At 47.1% G+C, this 18,237-nt stretch overlaps 1 protein-coding gene across 15 annotated transcripts in view; it reads left to right on the forward strand.

The window, feature by feature from the left end:
- SORBS1 (sorbin and SH3 domain containing 1) overlaps positions 1-18,237 on the forward strand; it is an 862,221-nt gene that overhangs the window by 460,609 nt on the left and 383,375 nt on the right. The gene's annotated exons all lie outside the window — the stretch shown is intronic.

An 18,237-nucleotide genomic window follows, 5' to 3' on the forward strand; every position in this document is an offset into this window, starting at 1 on the left:
TACTGTTGCCTTCATCCATTTTGGGGAATTTGTTAATGTTCACATGGGTTTTTGGTACTACCAGTGAGGGTATGTTGACATGCGCCAAGGAACATATCCCTCCCCAGTTCGGTGGGAGTTTCTCATATGCCTTAGAACCACAGGCCCAATAGTGATCCATCAGCACCGCCGTTCCTGTTCCCATTTGTGGGATCTTCTCTATTCTTCAGCACCTTTTGTTCTGTCCTACTTCATCGATGCCATTGTGCTGGTAGCATAGGGCAGGTGTGGTTAGTGAGATTATTGTAAGTGGCCCATCTTCCTTGTCCACCCACGTTAGCAAGCTTGTACTCTTGGCCCATTCCTTGAGGCATTTGTCATTTTCTTCTTGAACCTTGGTCACAGCCGTTCTTGTTAACGTCAATGCCTTGCTCCCCACTACTCAATCCTCCCATCCATCCTTTGTGTATACCTTACCATACACCAGCACTTGCGGTCATTCCCACCAACCGGACTCTCCGCCAATCTTTTTTGCTCCCCATTTGCATGGTAGGTACTGCAGTGTCACTTCCTTTGTATCACCTTTCTCAGGTCCATCAGTGATATAACGTAGGGCCTCTGCCTGCTGCCAATAATTGTCCATCATCGGTTGGGTCTTGATGAAGTTGTCCTCATAGGGAAATATTTCCTTTGATCTCCATCTTAATGTTGCTGTCTTGCCTTGGAATCTCCCCTGCATCTGGAACATGGTGAGGTACAAGAGACATTGCGCTGTTGCCGCTGGCACCTCCTTTGCTACGTAAGTCCTGGAGGCATCCAGGGCATATGGGATCAAGGAACAGATGCAGCAGCTCTCCCTTGTTGTGTCCTTATCAATTTTAGACATGTATTTATACCACATGTTGTTAGCTACGTGCGCGGTGTCAGTGAGATATGTGTCAACACCACTTACATCTGTTCCCACGCTATGCTTACCTCTTCTTACCTTATGAGCTGCTTCACTGGTACCACCTGACACAGTTACCCGTGCAGCTTGGGTTGGGGATATGTTAGTATTTGATGCAGCGGAGACATGCAAAGCCATGTAGGTATTCCAAAACACAGTAGCTAGAAAACCCAATACCAATAATAACCACACCGTTTTAATAACGATTTTTATTAACATAACCATGTTACCTGTCCTTTCGCTTATCTTGTAGCTGATGAGATAAAAGGCGTTAAAGGATAAAAGAGTTTTATGCTCTGCGCACTAGGTAATGATTTAATGCCCAAGCAAACATTTCCTTCCATATTTTCCATACTACTCTATGTCTATGTGTCGGTAGAATATGGTGAAGTTATGGGTATGTTTGTGCTGGATACTCAAGGAATGCATAGTAATACATTTGGGGCGATTGCGGTCTAGTGTGGGCGCCCCTCCGTATGGCGTGAATATATTGATGAGACAATGCTTCAGGGTGGTCAATGGGAGGCAGCATCTAATATCCTGTAACCTTATACTAGACTATTTATGCCTCAACAAACACAGTTGCAACCTGTGAGAGAGAAAAGAGAGAGAGAACACATCGAAAAAGTGTTAACACAGTGTATTCCTAATGAGATTGTGCATGCTGTATGGTCACTTCTACTTTAGCATTTGATTGCTTCCATTAAGGGTTCTCGACACAAATGGGAAGATATTGTACATTTCTTGATTCATAATTTCTTGGTTCTAGGGACAATGTTAATTTATTCATCAATTTGGACTAACACAGCAGTTGGGAACTCAGGGGCTTGTGAGCGTCTGATCATTGGATGGCCGGTGCGTTCTGGGTTGTCTATGGTCAGGGAATCATTAGTATCTACAGGGCATATGTTTGGGGCATCACATCTATCTGGGGCATTGTTTATTTCCGTGGCGTTGGCTCTATTAGTTTCTCTGGAAGAATTTTGGGATGGGGTTAGTGCCTTGTAGGATTTTATATCCTGCAAGTGGTACCAGACTGACCGGCCTTCGAGTTTTTTTGATCTCTCCGCTACTGCTTCTGCAGTGTGGGGTCCCGTGAAGTGAGGCTCATTCCAGCGCCTAACAATGTTTTTGAGAAGGACACCGTCCCCCACGTTAATAGGTGTCTCTTTTGTTGAATCTTGAGTGCTGTTGTCTTCGTTTTGAATGTCCTCCACTCTCCCTTGGCTCCGTTGGATCTGTCGAGACATTAAAGAGGTGCTAGAAACAAGTGAATTCACAAAATCAAGCATCTCTTTACCAAGAACGTCTGCCGTCCCCTCGCAATCCTTTACTGCCCTTATGGGTGGGGCCAGTGGGAGTTGCATGCAGAGTACCATCACCACCTCGTGAAGTGTGAGGTGGTGATCAATTCAAATAGGGCCAAGGGTAAGCAGTGCAGCCAGTTTCTCTTGGTGCTCTGCTGGATTTTAGCTATGCTTTCCTTCAATAATCCGTTGAGGCGTTCACACATGCCATTGGCTTGAGGTTGTTATGCACATACAAACTTGTGTTTAATTCCTAACAGGGTAGTTATATGCTGGAACATTTCATTGGCAAAATGGAGACCATTATCAGACCGTAAGACCTCATAGATCCCCCATCTAGGGAATACTTCTCAGACCAGGAATTTAGCCCCTGTGAGAATGTCATCATGGGAGCATGCCCCTGCCTTGATCCATCTTGAGAATGGGGAGACCACCACTATCATGTACCGATAGCCTTGGCTTACATTGATCATATCCACATCATCAATGTGGAGGGGCAAAAAGGGGCCATCAGGTCGGGGAATTACTCCTGTTACTACCCTTATGGTGTGCCCAGCAGTGAACTGTTGGCATGTCAGGCAGTTTCTAATAAAATTGGAAACATGTGCATTTAAATCGGGGCGAAACCATGATTCTCTGATGGGTGCTGCAATTGCTTCTTTCCCTGTGTGCTTTGGATGGTGCAATTGTGTAAGAGCTATTTTCAGTAGCGCATGAGGCATTATTACCTTCCCAGTGTTGTTTTGGCACCATAGGGCATCAGTTGGGGACATTGAATACCCTCTTTTTACCCAGAGTTCCTTTTCATCCATTGGTGCTGCTGCCTGTAATTCCATAATTTGACTTTCAGGTAAACGGTTGTACCCTTCCTTCATTAACATTTGTCTCACCCATCGCCTCTTTTTGTTTTTCTAGTATCACCCCATCACCTCTTTTTGTTTTTCTAGTATGTCCCACATCTCTCCAAAATATGATGCATGCTTTGCGTGATAATCTGCTCCCTCGTTACCCTTTGATATTGGGTCATCCCCGTTAGTGTGAGCCTGACACTTTACCAATGCCAATTCCGCTCGGTATATGATGGCCACTATCAATTCTCCCAAAGAAGCGCATGTTGCAGAGGGGTCCTGTCTGCCCTCCTGAACCCCTGTTTTAGCCATCTTGCCAACCCAGAGTGTACTGTTGATGTGACGTAAGCACTATCCGAGTAGATGGTGACCCTTTTCTTGTCGCATTCCCTGAGCGCCAGTATGAGAGCCACTGATTCTGCTGCTTGCGCAGAGTAATGCAAGGGGAGCTGAATGCTTCTCACCACCTCGCTTGTCCAGTCTTCCCTGAGCCTTACCACTGCTGCACCTGTTCTCCGGATACCATCACCTTGGTCAATCGTTGATGATCCGTCAATGTGCAGTACCTTTCCCCCCTCAAGTGCATCTTCCTCCACCTTCCGTGTTTCTGTATATATCTCAATAGCTTGTGTACAATAAAGACCACATTCTCCCTCCTCATATTCTTCTGCCAGGAATTGCGCCGGGTTCACATTTTTGCACCACACTATTTTTAGTGCTGGTCGTGATAATATCTCATACCCTGTTGCTCTTTGTGTTGTTAGTGTGTTTTTTGGCTTATGCAGTATTGCGAATAGGGCGTGTTGCACATAAAGGGTTGTGGAGTACCCCATAGTTATTGGTGAAGCTTTTTCTACTGCAAATGCTGCAGAAGCCAAATGTTGTTCACACTAGAAATGCGCTAGCATCACTGCGTCTAACTGCCCGCTGTGGTATGCTATTGGTTTGTGACCCATGCTTGTTTTTTGTGTGAGTACTGCTTTCATGATCAGGCCATCTGAGTCTGACAATAGGAAGAACTCCCTTTTATAGTCTGGTGTCCCTAATACAGGGGCTGTGGAAATTGCTTGCTTGAGCTCGCTGAATGCTTCTGTCATTTCCCTTGTCCAACACTACTGATTGTTGGTCCTCTGTGCCTCCTTTAGTGCTGCGAGGAAAGGACAAGTGTATGTGCTGTAATCGAAGACCCATGCCCTGCAATAATTGCATAAACCCAGGAATCACTGCAGTTACCTTACTGTCTTCGGCTGGGGCGTGCCAAGTATGCTTTGTGTCCTGCTAGGCGCTATGTGTTTGCCATGTTGCTAAATCACCTGGCCGAGGTACAGCACCTCCCTCTGGCAGTACTGTAGTTTGGCCTTGTCCACCTTGTATCCTTCTTCCGCCAGCACAGTGAGCATGTGTATTGAGTCTTCCCTACATTCATCCTCGGTAATACTGCAGATGAGGATGTCATCCACATAGTGCAGTAATGTGCCTTTTGTTTGTACATTGCCAGGTCCATCTGTATTATTCTGTTAAAAATAGAGGGTGATTCACAATATCCCTGTGGTAGCCTGGTGTGTTTCCATTTCTGGTTGCGGTACATGAAGCTTGTTAAATCTGGTGAGTCTAGGTGTAGGGGTATTGAGAAGAATGCATTTTTAAAGTCGATAACTGTAAAACATGTGGCTTCGACTGGGATGCCACATAGGATCGTGGCAGGGTTGGCAGCTACTGAGTACTCTGCCTTTACGATACTGTTAAGAGGCCTTAAATCTTGTATAAAACGCAAAGGCCCCCCATTTGCCTTGCAAACGGGGTACACCGCAGTGCTGCATGGAGAATCTGATGGTACCAAAATACCCCTATCTACGAGGGCACTGATTGTCCCATAGATGCCTTCATCTGCTTCCTTAGTCATGGGGTGTTGTCGTGCTGTGGGTAGAATTGCTCCTGGCTTCAGTTTTATCTGCACTCCTCCTATGCTTTTTATGCACCCGACGTTGTACAAACTGGTGGTCCATAGTGTCTCAGGTACTTTTGCTAGATCCTCCTCGCAGAAAGAAGGCGGAGATTCTAAAGCCATTGCCAATTTCTGCGCCACCTCCTTGTACGTTATGCGTAACCAGACGTACACGCTCATTCCTAACATCATCTCGCTGCTCCCCTTTGCCTGTGAAAACAACTCCTCATCTGACAATTGCGTTATTTGACACCCGTCTCCCAGTGCTATTATCGCTCTCCATGCCTTCCCTTCGTCATCCAGTGCGTGTACAGCGACCCAATCGTCTCGTGCGACAATCCCTTCTATATCAATCGATACAAACGTGCCTTCCTTTTCATCAGCTGGTGTTTCCGGCCTAACGAGGTACTCACTGGGCTTCCTCCATACCTTCCTTGCAATCCCAGGCAGCCACGCAAGGGCCATATCTGTTCCGTACTGGAAGACTTCTGGGTCAACAGGCTCCCCCCTCTGTACCCGCTGCCCAAAGTATGTCTGGAGCATTTGCCTAGCTGTGAGCATGTGAATGCCTGGTGTGGAGAAAATTATGCCCTTGTCTGTGAAGGAGATTGTCATGTTCAGTATGCTCATTATGTCACATCCCAGTATGTTTACAGGTGCTTGCTTGGAGTAAAGGAGGGGTAGTGATAAGTTGTGATCTCCTATTGATAAAGAGATGTTATCAGTAAAAGGAACCACCTTTCAAACCCCAGAGAATCCTTGAGTATTCATGGCATTGCCTGACAATTTATACTTCTCCTCCCATATGCATGACCTAGTCGCCCCAGTGTCAACCAGAAAGGAAACATTTTGTCACCTATAGCCACCCATATGCGAGGTTCCTCCGCAGGATTTGGTGTGAATGATAGAATGGGACACAGCAAGTTTGTCTGTAGGCTGTCCTATTGTGGGTACAATGACTGTCCATTTCCTGTGTAAGGGTTATGCCCCACCAGTGTTACCCTACCCATCCTTGTCACGGGTACCATTGCTGCTATGTCCATGGGTTGTGTGGAGTTGTCCTTTATTTGTGTCAACTGCTGTACCAGTTTCTTGCTTTGGGGTTGTGGTGTTGCCATGTTTTGTTATTGCGGCTGCTGTGTTTGCGGTACTTGTGCATGCTGGTTTACTGGCATCGTCTGTGATGCACCTGGGGTGGTGAGTTGTGTTGTGGTACATTTTGTAGCGGCCCCATCTGTTGGACGTCTTGCACATAATATCCATTCTGTCCATTCTGGGAGCTCTGCTGCCCTGGCTCACCCCATCCTGGTTGCATCCCCCTGCTTTGGCATGTGAGGGAGGTATGCCCTAGTTGCCCACAGGTCCAGCATTGCTGTGGTTCTTGCGCTTGCCATGGGAACCACACTCCTCCTTCCCCTGTCCCTGTGGGTAAACCCTGATCCCTTCACCTGGGTGCCCCCTCTGGAATCCTCCCCTTCCCTATAGTTATCTTGATAACTGCCCATTCACATGTACCCTCCTCCCATTTGTGACATGAATGGCTGCATCACATTGTACTGCTGTTGAGGCTGGGGCTGCGATACAGCTACCTGTTGTTGCTGGGCGGGGCTAGTTATGAGCGCCCCATCTAGGGGCATATTTGGATAGTTTCTTTGAACTAGTTTTGCTTCATATGCTTTTCTATCCTCAGTCTTTTGTTTCATCTTGTCTTGCCACAGCCTGCAGTGGTGTACTATTGGATGGTAACCTCAGCTTGATGTTCTCCTTGTCTGTGTGCTTCCAGGGTACATACTGTGGCCTGGTCCCGCCACGCTCCAATAGGTGCATCTGCAAGTATGCAGCCCTCTCTTCTGGTGTGTGTCTGTACTGCCGCATCTGAATGGGCCCCCTCTCGTCCCCCACGTCTGCATCTATATCCATTACCTGTATTGCGTGTGATAAGTGTGGGGTGTTTCGTGTCCTAATGAACCTGCCTTGTGAGCATGTGTGTCCCCTGGTTTGTGTTACTGTCGCCCCATCTCTTCTGTGCCCTGGAAGATCCCGGAGCCTGCTTGTGTAAGGCGTCTGTGGGGCTGCACCTTCAATTGTGTCTTGAGTGGTGCTGTCTACGCGCCTTTCCCTGTCCCTCTCGTCTTGTGTTTTACACTCCCATGACATCCCCATGCCTGTTAGTGTTCTATAGAGTTTACTACGTCCTCCTCTTCCTTCGTCAGTTGGGTTGTCATCTTCTCTCTCATCTTCCTCATCGCTACAATATCCGTCAGATAATGTCAATTTGCATGCATGTGGGTAACGTACGGTTACAGTTTCAAAATCAATATTCATCACCCTGCATGCATTTTCCTCCTTCCGTACCTCCGAGTGTGTTATCTCATCACCTACCAAGTGGGCCTTGGACGTACCTGCGCCGCTCACCGTGGCCCATGAGGTACCTGCACATCCTGTCGTTCTCCTCGCCGTTCTTCGTTGCGTTTCTTCCTGTCCAACTACTCCTGTATTGCTTCTCTAACCCTTTTGAGTGCCCGCTCCTCCTCGTCACTCTCGTTACGTTCCCTTGTTATTCGTGCCAACCTTAACTCCTTTAATTTTCTCTCTTCGTACTTATGTGTCTGTTGCAATAGTATCTTTTTCCTCCACAATGCCATCTCCCTCTCTGCATCCTCTCTTTCCTTCCTCTCTATCTCCTTCTCCACCTTCTCCATTTCTGCAATCTGCTTTATTCTCTCCATCTCTCTTCCAGATTCTTCTTGCTGCTCCCTTTCTAATTGTGCGGACCGCTCCTTCCATTCCTGCTCATTGAACTCCAGCCCCTTTATTATCCTTTCCTTTTGCTCCCTCCTTTCCTCTTCCAACTTCTTCCCTGCACCTTCCCTCTGCTGCTCCTTACTTAACACATGCGTCACCTTCCCCCTGCACCCCTGTCCCAGTTCTAACCCTTCTATTGCTTTTGCAGCACCTTCTGCCTCCCCTGTCGTGACCCCTTGTAATTTAAGCAGTACCTGTGCCGCCACCTATTCGTCTGGGCCTATCCCTGCAAATTCAATTTTAGCGTGCTGCAGACCTTCCTCATCGAGACCTGTGCTGATGGCCTCCACCCCGCCCGTGCTGCGGGATGTCTGGGGTATGCACATTTGGAGCATATGAGGGTGGCTTGTACATGGGATTGGAATACCCTTCCGCTGTTTTCAATTCTCGGGGCTCCCTTACTTTGTCTATGTCCCTCAACGGGATGAGCCCTGCTCCTCCTCTATTTTGTCAGAGGTGACGCTGGGTGGTGCTGGAGGTGGCGCGCACGAGTTCGCGCCCTCCTCCTTCACCCCCGCAAGCTCATCACCCATGGCCTGTCCACCTGGATCATGCGCCATAACGCGTATATCTCCATGCGGTTGTCTAACTTCTTCCCCTTGTATGTGTTCTGTATGTGCAACAGTAGCGATTGCAGCGTGTCTGGGGAGAAACCGCCATTAGGTGGCCATGGTCGTATTACTTTCCCTTCTGTATTCTTGGACCATTGTACGCTGTATTTCATTATTTTGTCCTTATAAAGGGGCAAAGTGAGGCACATGTGCTGAATAGGGGTTAACGCCATTCCTGAAACACCATACATTTTTCCCCCATGTTACCTTCCTGTGAGGGACAATACCAGTGTGTATTTTACCTGACCTCTAATTAAAGGTTTCGACACTCCGCTGTAAATGCAAGTAAAAGGAAATTTGCGGCTTATACAATGCAATATATATTGTCTTCCTCTTCCCTTTCTTTTTACGAGCCTCCGAGGCTCTGCACCTTATGCAGCCTGCTCTCGTACCACCCCGCCTTCACCAGTTCGGCACACCACTTCAATCGTGCGAAGGCACAATGCAAGGTCCTATTCAATGGCCTATGTGTGATGTGACCAGACTAATGTTCACATAAGAGAAAAATACTTTGCGTGTTGACAGAACCACAATACATTATTTCAATCCCACCCACAAAAATCCCCACAGCTTTCTTCCCACCTCCCAGGAGTGGAGTATCCGTTTTCAACCTCTTATCTCTATTTGATTAGACTGTACCCACTGCATCACCTAACGGGTGATACATCTCTCGCGGGGAGACTTAACCAGCTAATACACCTGCCATACTGGATAGCCTCGGCTAATCTCTATGGGAATACTTCTTCTACTCGCCGAACTAAAACGTCTGATTTATAGGGATCCGCTACTTCTACTTTTCATTCCCTATCGAAGCGCGTCGTGCGACCAACCAATCCTACATAACACAATGGACCTCAATATAAGTATGGCGGTAAGGCAACAAGGGTGCCGGTAGCGCTACCGGCACCGTTGCTATCGCACCCCATACTAAGAGCTGTGCTCGTGGGTGCCTATCAGCCCGCCAGGTCTGACCTGGTGGGCAGAGCGGCACTCGCAAGCACAGCAAGTCGGATGCACCGGCACTGTTGTAAACGGTGCCGGTGCATCTGACGTCCACACTCCCATTCAGCCCTATTCATACTCATTCACCCACCATTCACTCACACATAAAGCTTCTCTCACTGCATTCTCCACACAGGCACTCACCCACCAACCCAAAACATTCAAGCACACACTATTAGATTCCTAGTCCTTCACCCACTAGTCACTCACCCATAAACCTTTTCTCACATCCACTCACACTGCATTCTGCACACAGGCACACCCCCAGCCACCCAGAACATTCAGAAACACACTATCACATTCCAACTCATTCACCCACCAGTCACACTCACTCATACACCTTCTCTCGCGTCCACTCACACTTCGTCCTTCACACAGGCATGCACCCATCCACCCAGAACATTCAAACACACACTATCATGTTCATACTAATTTACCCACCAGTCACTCACACATAAAGCTTCTCTTCTATCCACACTCACTCCATTATCCACACAAGAACATTCAAACACATACTATCACATCCCTACTCATTCACCCACCACTCACTGACCCATAGCACATATATAAACATCACATTTTTAAATAAAAGCCTTGTTATCAGTTTTTTCAGCTTTGGTCTGTCACTTCAGGCCACCCACTGCTCCTCTGTGCTGCTCACAAACAGGAACCAGGAACCTGGGAGAGCTTCCTGGTTCCTGTATATGAGTTGTGAGGAAGCCGGAGGAGAAGGGGTTGGAGCTGAACGTGGCATGTGACACGTGCCACATCTCACTGTCTGCTTCAACCCCTACTGAGTGCATCCACCTTGTGCTGCAAGCCCCAGCCCAGATCTGGTTTGGTGTGCCTCCTCTCACCCGCAATGCAGAGGCTGCGGGGGCCCCCACTACACGAGTGACTTCCACTGGTAATCCTTTACCATCTGCATGAAATTTGAGCTGTGTAGTAAGGTGTTGCCTTGAGCCGCGCAACCTACTTGACTGCTAAATTGATGAGATCAGGATTATGCAGAGCAGGGGAATATTGCATCCGAAAGTTGTGAGGAAGGCATGGTATCGAGCAGTAGATACAGACACAATGGATACAAGTTTCAAAAATCTTTATTTAATATTTTAGTTGGGTTGGTAGAATTCCTAACTGTCCCTAACTCTAAAATGGGCGTAATCTCAACCATTAAACAAATAACAAATGTATGCAAGTCAGTCTGGTCAAAATAAAACAGACTTTACTTAAAAAAAACTAACCTTGCCCTCCTTCTCAAAATGACAAATGTGTTAAGGAAATACAAAAGGAAAATAGTGTCTCAAAAAGGTTCAACCATACGGGGTCTAGAGAGTCTCCTGTATGGCACAATTCTATCAGTTTTGCACACTTTGGCTTACTGGTACAATTCAACAGTTCAATCTTAGGCTTCCATCTTCTAGTAATTCAATCACTTCCTTTAGGCTTCCTCCGCCTTGCCATCAATATTCAGTTCACATGCACTTTCTCAATTTCTCACAGTTCTGCACAGGCTCCCCTCTGCCAGACTCGAGTCTGTCTGGTTTTCACTTTATCACCCAATTCTGCACAGACGTCCCTCTCACAGGCTCGTGCCTGTCTCTCTTTTGTGGGGTTCCCTTCCCCACGTTTTATCTAAAGTATCTTTTCACTGTCGAAGACTTTCGAAACTGCAAGGAATTCACATAGACATCTGCATGACCACTTCGACTTCTCTTGCAACAGTCCTTCAATTCACAATGTTCTCTTGCAGCACCAATGCCTCTTGGTACTTGTAGTTCTTATTTTCTTTAACTTACCTTCTTGGCCTTTTCCAAAGTTCTTATATTTTGCCCTCTTGGTATATCATTATTATTATGATTTATATTCACAGTTCATATCTTTCACTTTCCTCTTATTCAACTTTCTTTATCGCAGTTACTTTCTTTGCTTCGATCTCCACTGTAATAGCTTTCAAAACTCATAAGATTTCACCGAATGTGCGACTTCACTTCGCAGGACCACTCTGTTACTTTGTATCATTTCCTTTCAACAATTGTTCCCTTCATTCACATTTTATAAGCACATGCGCAACCTTCAACTTTCAAATTACAGTCAATTTCCCTTTAACATCAACCAGACTTTCATTCCCTTCGAATACTCACTGGTCATGTTAATTAGATTTCTTTAATCTTTTTCCTGCCGCTCAAGGATGTTAATAACGCCTCCTCTGCTCCTCCCCAACTCTGCCGTTCACCCGAGTGTGTTGCAGGCTGCTTTCTGGCAACTTGAAGGTTTCTTTCCTCTGCTCACTCAGCTTTGCTATTCAAATGCTCATGGCTGCCCGAAAGCATGGACATCTTGCCTGCCCTTCTCTTGATCCTCTCAACTGCCGATCAGCCCATTGGCCTTCCAACTTCCACAGCCTGGTTCGCAACAGCCTTGGAAAAGCTGTTCTTTCTCGTGCTGAACCTCAAAGTGTGCTTGTGTGCGCCATCTTTTATCTTCACAAGGAGTGCTAATAAGTGGCAGTTGTACATTGTTAGAGCTACGTGCCTGACTCGGCCTGGCCTCATTATAGGGACAGGGCCAATGCAAGTCAGGGGAGGTAATCTTTCTGGTCTCAATTGTAAGGAAGGCATGGTATCAAACAGTAAGACAGACACAAGTGATCACTGCTCAAGGGTGTTTATTGGACTTCAACTGAGTTTGAAAAACGCCTATCTAATCCCAATCTGAAGATGGGAGCAAGCTACGACCACCAAATAAAAATAACGCAGTCCTAGTGGTGTCTTGTCAAAATAAAAGGGCCTATACCAATAAACCTATTGCCAATCCTTACTTCTAAATACAAATAATGTGGGAAACAAAGTTGTCAGGATAGTCAAGCTGTTGGCCTCCCTTCCCCACGTTTTCAGAATGGGACAAAGTGGCACACTCGAGCTTAGCACAGTCTCTGGCTTCTCTAGCACAAGGATGCAGTTCAAATCTCAGTATCAGGGCCTTCTATGTCAATGTCTCTTTTCCATTCAAAGTCTCTTACTTCAGAGAGCCTGATGAGACAAACAACATTCAAAAGTTCCTTTTTCCTCAGGATCCTCATGTACAACTTCTTGGGTGAGTTTCGATTTACCCCGGGCCCCCCTCTGCCGGGCTCAGACCCACTTTAACACAAAGCTTTCAATTGATCTCCCTCTCTCAGGCTTGGACCAAATCCATGTACTTTTCCAAACTTTCTCTACTTCATCGAAATCGAAGTCTTTCGACTGTGCAAAGAATTTGACTTGACCCGTCATAGGACCACTTTGATTCACATTTATCCAATGTATTTATTTATTTATGTATTGTTTGCTTGTTGGACACTTATACAATAAGAAAATACTGTTTCAAAGCACCCACAGGACAGGGAGGGAGAGGATGGGAAATACTTTACAACACCATATTTAAGAGCAGAGGGGAAAGAGAGACGAACCTACTGTGCCATCTGAGTATTCAGAACGTGCAAGTGCAGAAAGGAGAGGGAAGAGGTGGTAGGTGCTGGGGAGTATGAGCTTGTGGGTGAGCCATAGACAAAGTGCTAGGAATATTGAGTGCTACACAGCCTTTGTTGCGGGAGGTGTAAATGCGAGCCTCCAGAGCAGACGGAATGCAGATGAAAAGTGTTATGAATAGACAGGAGCTGGGAAGAATTGGTGTGGGTGGTCAAGGCACTGAGGATGCATAAGGGCCAGCAGCTGTGGGATTAGCGGATTAGCAGAGGAGAGAGGGAGGGGAGGGGAAGGAAAAGGGGAAGGTCTTAAGGAGCAGAAGATCCTTCTCAAGGCGCAGTGGGAGGCTATTCCAAAGGAGGGAGCTTGCAGAGGAAAATGAGCGGCCCCCTGTTTAGCAAAACGCTTTACACATAAAGAATTGGTGCCAGAGGAGAAAAGTGGTCTGGAGGGAGAGTATTTAGTAAGACAAAGTTGAAGATAGTGTGGTCCCCGAGCCCAGACAGCCTTGTGGATGATGCAGAGGGATTTGAATTTAATCTGTGCAGCAACCAGGAGCCAGTGAAGACTTTTTAGTGCAGGAGAGATGCAGTCCCTGGGCTTAGGTCCAAGGATAAGTCTTGCTGCCCTATTCTGGAGAAGCTGGAGGGGTTTCAGAGTGGAAGAAGGAAGATTAAGGAGTAGGCTGTTACAGTGATCAACTCTAGAGAGAACCAGGGCTTGAGTCACATTGAGCTTCTGAGGGAAAGTGAGAAAAAGTAGAATTCCTTTGAGAAGGAAGGATAGTTGGACTTCTTGACAACGTCCTGAGTGTGAGGGAGGAAGGAGAGAGAGGATTCAAAGATGACCCCAAGGTTTCTGACTTCAGTTGAAGGCGTATTGGGAGAGCCCAAGGAGGAATTCCAGAGTGAGGGGAAGAAGGGAGCAGGGGTCCCAATGTGAAGGATCTCAGTTTTCCAGGCGCTGAGGTAGAGATCATTGGATGCGCACCAGGACTGGATGGCAGATTGGCAGTCAGGAATGATGTAGGGTGCAAGAGGCTCCTCAGGGAGTCTAAAGAAGAGCTGTCTGTGTGTCGTCTGCGTAACACTGGAAATTGGAGGAGAAAGAGGAGAAAAGGTGTGCAAGTAGAGCAGGGTAGATGTTAAAAAGCCAGGGGGAGAGTATAGATCCTTGGGGCACACCACAGTTGGAGATGGATGTAGGAGAGAAGGGGCCCAGCATGACTTGGGAAGAGCGGTTACTGAGGAACGAGGACAGCCAATCCATTGCCCGTTCCGTGATACCGAGTGTATCGTGGAGCCTTTGTATGTGGATGGACTGGTTAACTGTGTCAAATGCAGAGGAGAAATTGAGAAGGATAAGGACAGCTGGGGAGTTGGAGTCCAGAGATGCGAGCAGTTCTTCACGGGTTTTCAGAAGAGCAGTTTCCATGCCTCTGAATGCTCGTAATCCATATTGATGGTCATTGAGGCCACCAACAAGTTCATTGTGAGAGTTGAGTCAGGGCATGGTCATCTTCTCAAGCCGTTTCCCTAGGAAGGGGGTGATGGAGATAGGGGGATAGCTGGCAGCACAGGTAAGGTCAGAGGATGATTTTTTTAGGAGTGGGTGCACCACGGAGTGCTTAAGGGCAGAGGAGAAAGATCCAGTGACAAGAGACTGATTGTAGAAATCAGCGAGAGCAGGGGCAAGAGAGCCAATGTTATACTTGATGGTCCTGGATGAGCAAGGGGAGACCTGTTTAGAAGAGACCTTCATGGAACTGACAACTCTGGTAACTTCTTCAGGTGTGACAGGAGAGAAGGAGGGGGGGTTTGGTGTGGGGTGTGGCATGGGTTGTGAGGGAATGTAGAAAGGGTGGTTAGAATGTCCTGAGTTTTGGTGGCAAAGTATGAGGCCAGGGCATTGCAGGGAGCCTGGAAAGGAGAAGGGGGGAGGAGACTGCGGATTTTGAAAAGTTCTGCTGAGGTATTGGAAGTGCCAGAGACCAGTGCCTGAATGTGGGCTCTTTTCATTGTACTGATGGCGAGCCTGTATTACCTTTTGAGTAGGCAGCAGGCCAGTTTGTCAGAGGATGAGTCTGAGGTTAGCCACTTGCATTCTGCTGCCCTGCACTTTCGTTTCAGGGCTGCAAGTTTGGTGTTGTACCAAGTGTTATGCTTTGAGGCAGGTTTCAGATGGATCCGCATGACTCGGGCAAGAATGTCAAGAGTTTTGGCGGTGGAAAGATGGTGGTTGTTGAGGGCAGAGACAGAGGTGGGGGTGTGAGGTGAAGGCAGCCGCAGTCACTCGTTTCATTGGGCAGATGTAAGTGAATGAGGTAGGTGGGACTTTTGGGGGTGCGGTCATGGGGCAAATGGGACACAGATCGGAGGAGAGGAGAGAGTGGTCTGACCAGGAGAGAGGGGTGGATAATGGGGGGGATAGAGAAAGGTCAGAGTGTATGAGGGCATCCAGAGTGTGTCCAGCTGTGTGGGTTGGTCCAGAAGGGAGAATGGAGAGGTCACTGAATAGAGTGGATGCAGAGCCAGGGGAGTCCAGTTGAATGTTGAAATCATCCAGAATGAGAAGGTTAGAGGTGGATGAAAATAAAGAATTGCAGATGTCAGCCCATTCAGAGAGGAATAGGTAGGTGGCGCCTGGAGGCCGCTAGATGGTAGCAATGGTCAGTGTGGAGGTGCGCGAGGTGACCAACTTGCAAACCAGGCTTTCAAAAGAGGAATAGGGCTGCGTAGGTAAGATGGAAGCAGGAGCCCACTCGGGGAAGATTAATGCAATCCCCCCCTCCAGTGCAGTGAGGTTGAGGCTTGGAGATGATCTTGAAGCCTTCAGGGAGGAAGGGGTCAAAGACATTGACTGGGCTGGCATTGAACCAAGTCTCAGTAAGAGCAAGAATGTCGAGGCCAATGTCTTCAAGAAGGAGACAGATGTCAGAGTGTTTGTTGGCTGGGCGTTAAGAGTCGCCAGGTGGAGGTGGTCAGTGCTTTTGAAGGTTTTCTGAGGTGGGGTAAAGGAATGTGATACACCAATCAGAGGAGGGAGAGATAGAGTAGAAGGGGGAGATGCAGGCGAAGGAAGGAAGTTAATGAGAGAAGGCAGGGTGCGGTGAAAGAGAAGGATGTTGGTTTGTGGACTATGCTGGGCTTGGACCACCTTTATCTACTTTTATCACTTCTCAGCTGGGTACCTTACAGAGACCTTCGATTGAGCACCCATGCAGTGCAGGACCACTCTGTCAGAGGTATTGTAGCTTGCTTTAAACTTCAAGCACTCACCAGCAGTTTAACTTCATTTACGTTTCTTATCATACGTGTTTTAAAAATGTTAGTTCCAGCACTCGCCATACAATGTTGCTGCTTGCAACCTTGGCTTCAACACAGACTGGTCTAGTATCGGTCTCCCCAACTCAGTGGCTGTGTTGCTTTCACTGAAGCTGCTTTGTTCTTGGAGCCAAGGACAGCACCACAGTGGCTGGAGATTCTCCCCGCCTTGATTACTGACGCGGGAGGGCCCCGGGTATCTCCAACACCCAATGCAGTCTTCTTCAGCCTGGTTTCCTGGTCTTACGCTTTCTCTCGAAGATTCGTGGAAGTAACGGTTCCTTGCTGAAGAGGTCAGGGGAAATTCCCTCACTGCGACCCCCTTCTGTTTTACCCTCTTTCTCCTCTCATTAAACTGTCATCTTCGAACTGCTGGTTCCTCATGTGCTTTGCCTCGCTCAGAGTGTGCTCTAATGTTCGGCCTTTTATCCGTGTTGGGAAGTGTAATGGAAGTCAGGTGTGAGTGATTGTTGATAATTGCCTGACCTCACCAGACCATAATATTGGGAAATGTCAGGTACACGGCTCAGTTGTTAGTTTTTCCTTTAGAACGGGCTGTCAGTGAGAAAGTGTTCATGTAATAAAAGGGGTGGTACAGTTCCCAAATATCCTACCGGGTAGGATGAGGTAAAAGTGTTACAGGGAAGGGGATACCGCATCTCACCATCGCGTGTCCCACTAACACTCCCTGAAGATCCCTCACCCGGGTAATCCTCCGGCACTGGTCCACCCGCAGGAACTGGGTCCAAAAGCGGTGGCCGTGTCCTGTCCACCTGAATGACAGATCCTCGGGGACTAACGGATGAGATACCTTCTGGTTTCTCACACATTCCTTATCTTCCTCGGCGCAGTAATGTTGTTAAGATAAACTGGGGAGGAATTATGGGAGTTGTAATTTCTCATAAAATAAGCAGGGATAGGGGTTAGATTGGTTGTGGAAAAAGTGGGAAACCATTTCTCACCATTGGGTGCTTCTTTCTCACTCCTCGAGGACTCCCTACCCAGGTGATCCTCCCTCGCTTGTCCACCCCCCGGTCGGGATCCAAAAGTGATGGCCTTTCCCTGGCCACCTGAGTATGGGATCCCCGGGGACTAGGTTGTGAAACACCCTCTGGTTTTTCATAAAGTCCTAAAGATTAAAGGTTTGCTTTTCCTCAGCATCTTCACGGTTATGGGGACACACTGCCTCCTTCTAACCGTCTTTGCCCCAAATTTACATTCCTTGTGAAAAACTCTAAAAGTGCTCTTTCTCTGTGTTGCGTTTTGATGAATTGAATGGTGTTGTACCCTTTTTGCTCTGTTATTGGAGTGTTTTAGTATGTTTATTCTGTTGGTTTTTTGTTCTAATTTTATCTTATTGTATACTCTACTCCTTTTCTAATGGACCGCATCACCCTGTGTGCTATGGATCAGCTACATTGCATTTTAAAATAATAAATGAACTACACAAAGGCATCAACACCAAAACCTAGGGGACAGCCCTAAAGCTAAACTCTAAATCAGAAGCATAAAACAAAGAGTCACTAAGCCTGTGCCCAAACCTTCAATAATATAGCCGTAAACCTAAGCACCAAAACCTAGACCTCTAGACTCGACAACTAAGGCTTGAACCCCGTGCCTAACGGGAACCATCATCCTCAACTGCCAATCTTTATACCTAACCCTCTAAAAGTAAGCCTGAAATATTTCTTCTAAAATAAATAGTACGCATAACACTAAATCCATGAACCAATTACGAATCGTTTCACTCCTCTTAAGCGTTAATCCCTCAACCTGAGCCTTTAAATCACGAGCATATGCCTGAACCTCTTACCTTATTTTCAAAGCAGAGGTATTGTCAGGAATGGTGCTGAAACCGAGACATCTTCCTAATTCCTAGGAAAAGCAGGTACACCTACAAACATACCCATGAAGAAGAACACCCAATTTAATACCCATGATTAGTGTGGATGTGCCAAAAAAAAAACGAACGGCCTAATTCATGGAAGCATTTTATAATGGCAA

This window comes from Ambystoma mexicanum, chromosome 8, assembly GCF_040938575.1.
Source record: "Ambystoma mexicanum isolate Mex_15411 chromosome 8, UKY_AmexF1_1, whole genome shotgun sequence".
Classification (NCBI taxonomy): domain Eukaryota; kingdom Metazoa; phylum Chordata; class Amphibia; order Caudata; family Ambystomatidae; genus Ambystoma; species Ambystoma mexicanum.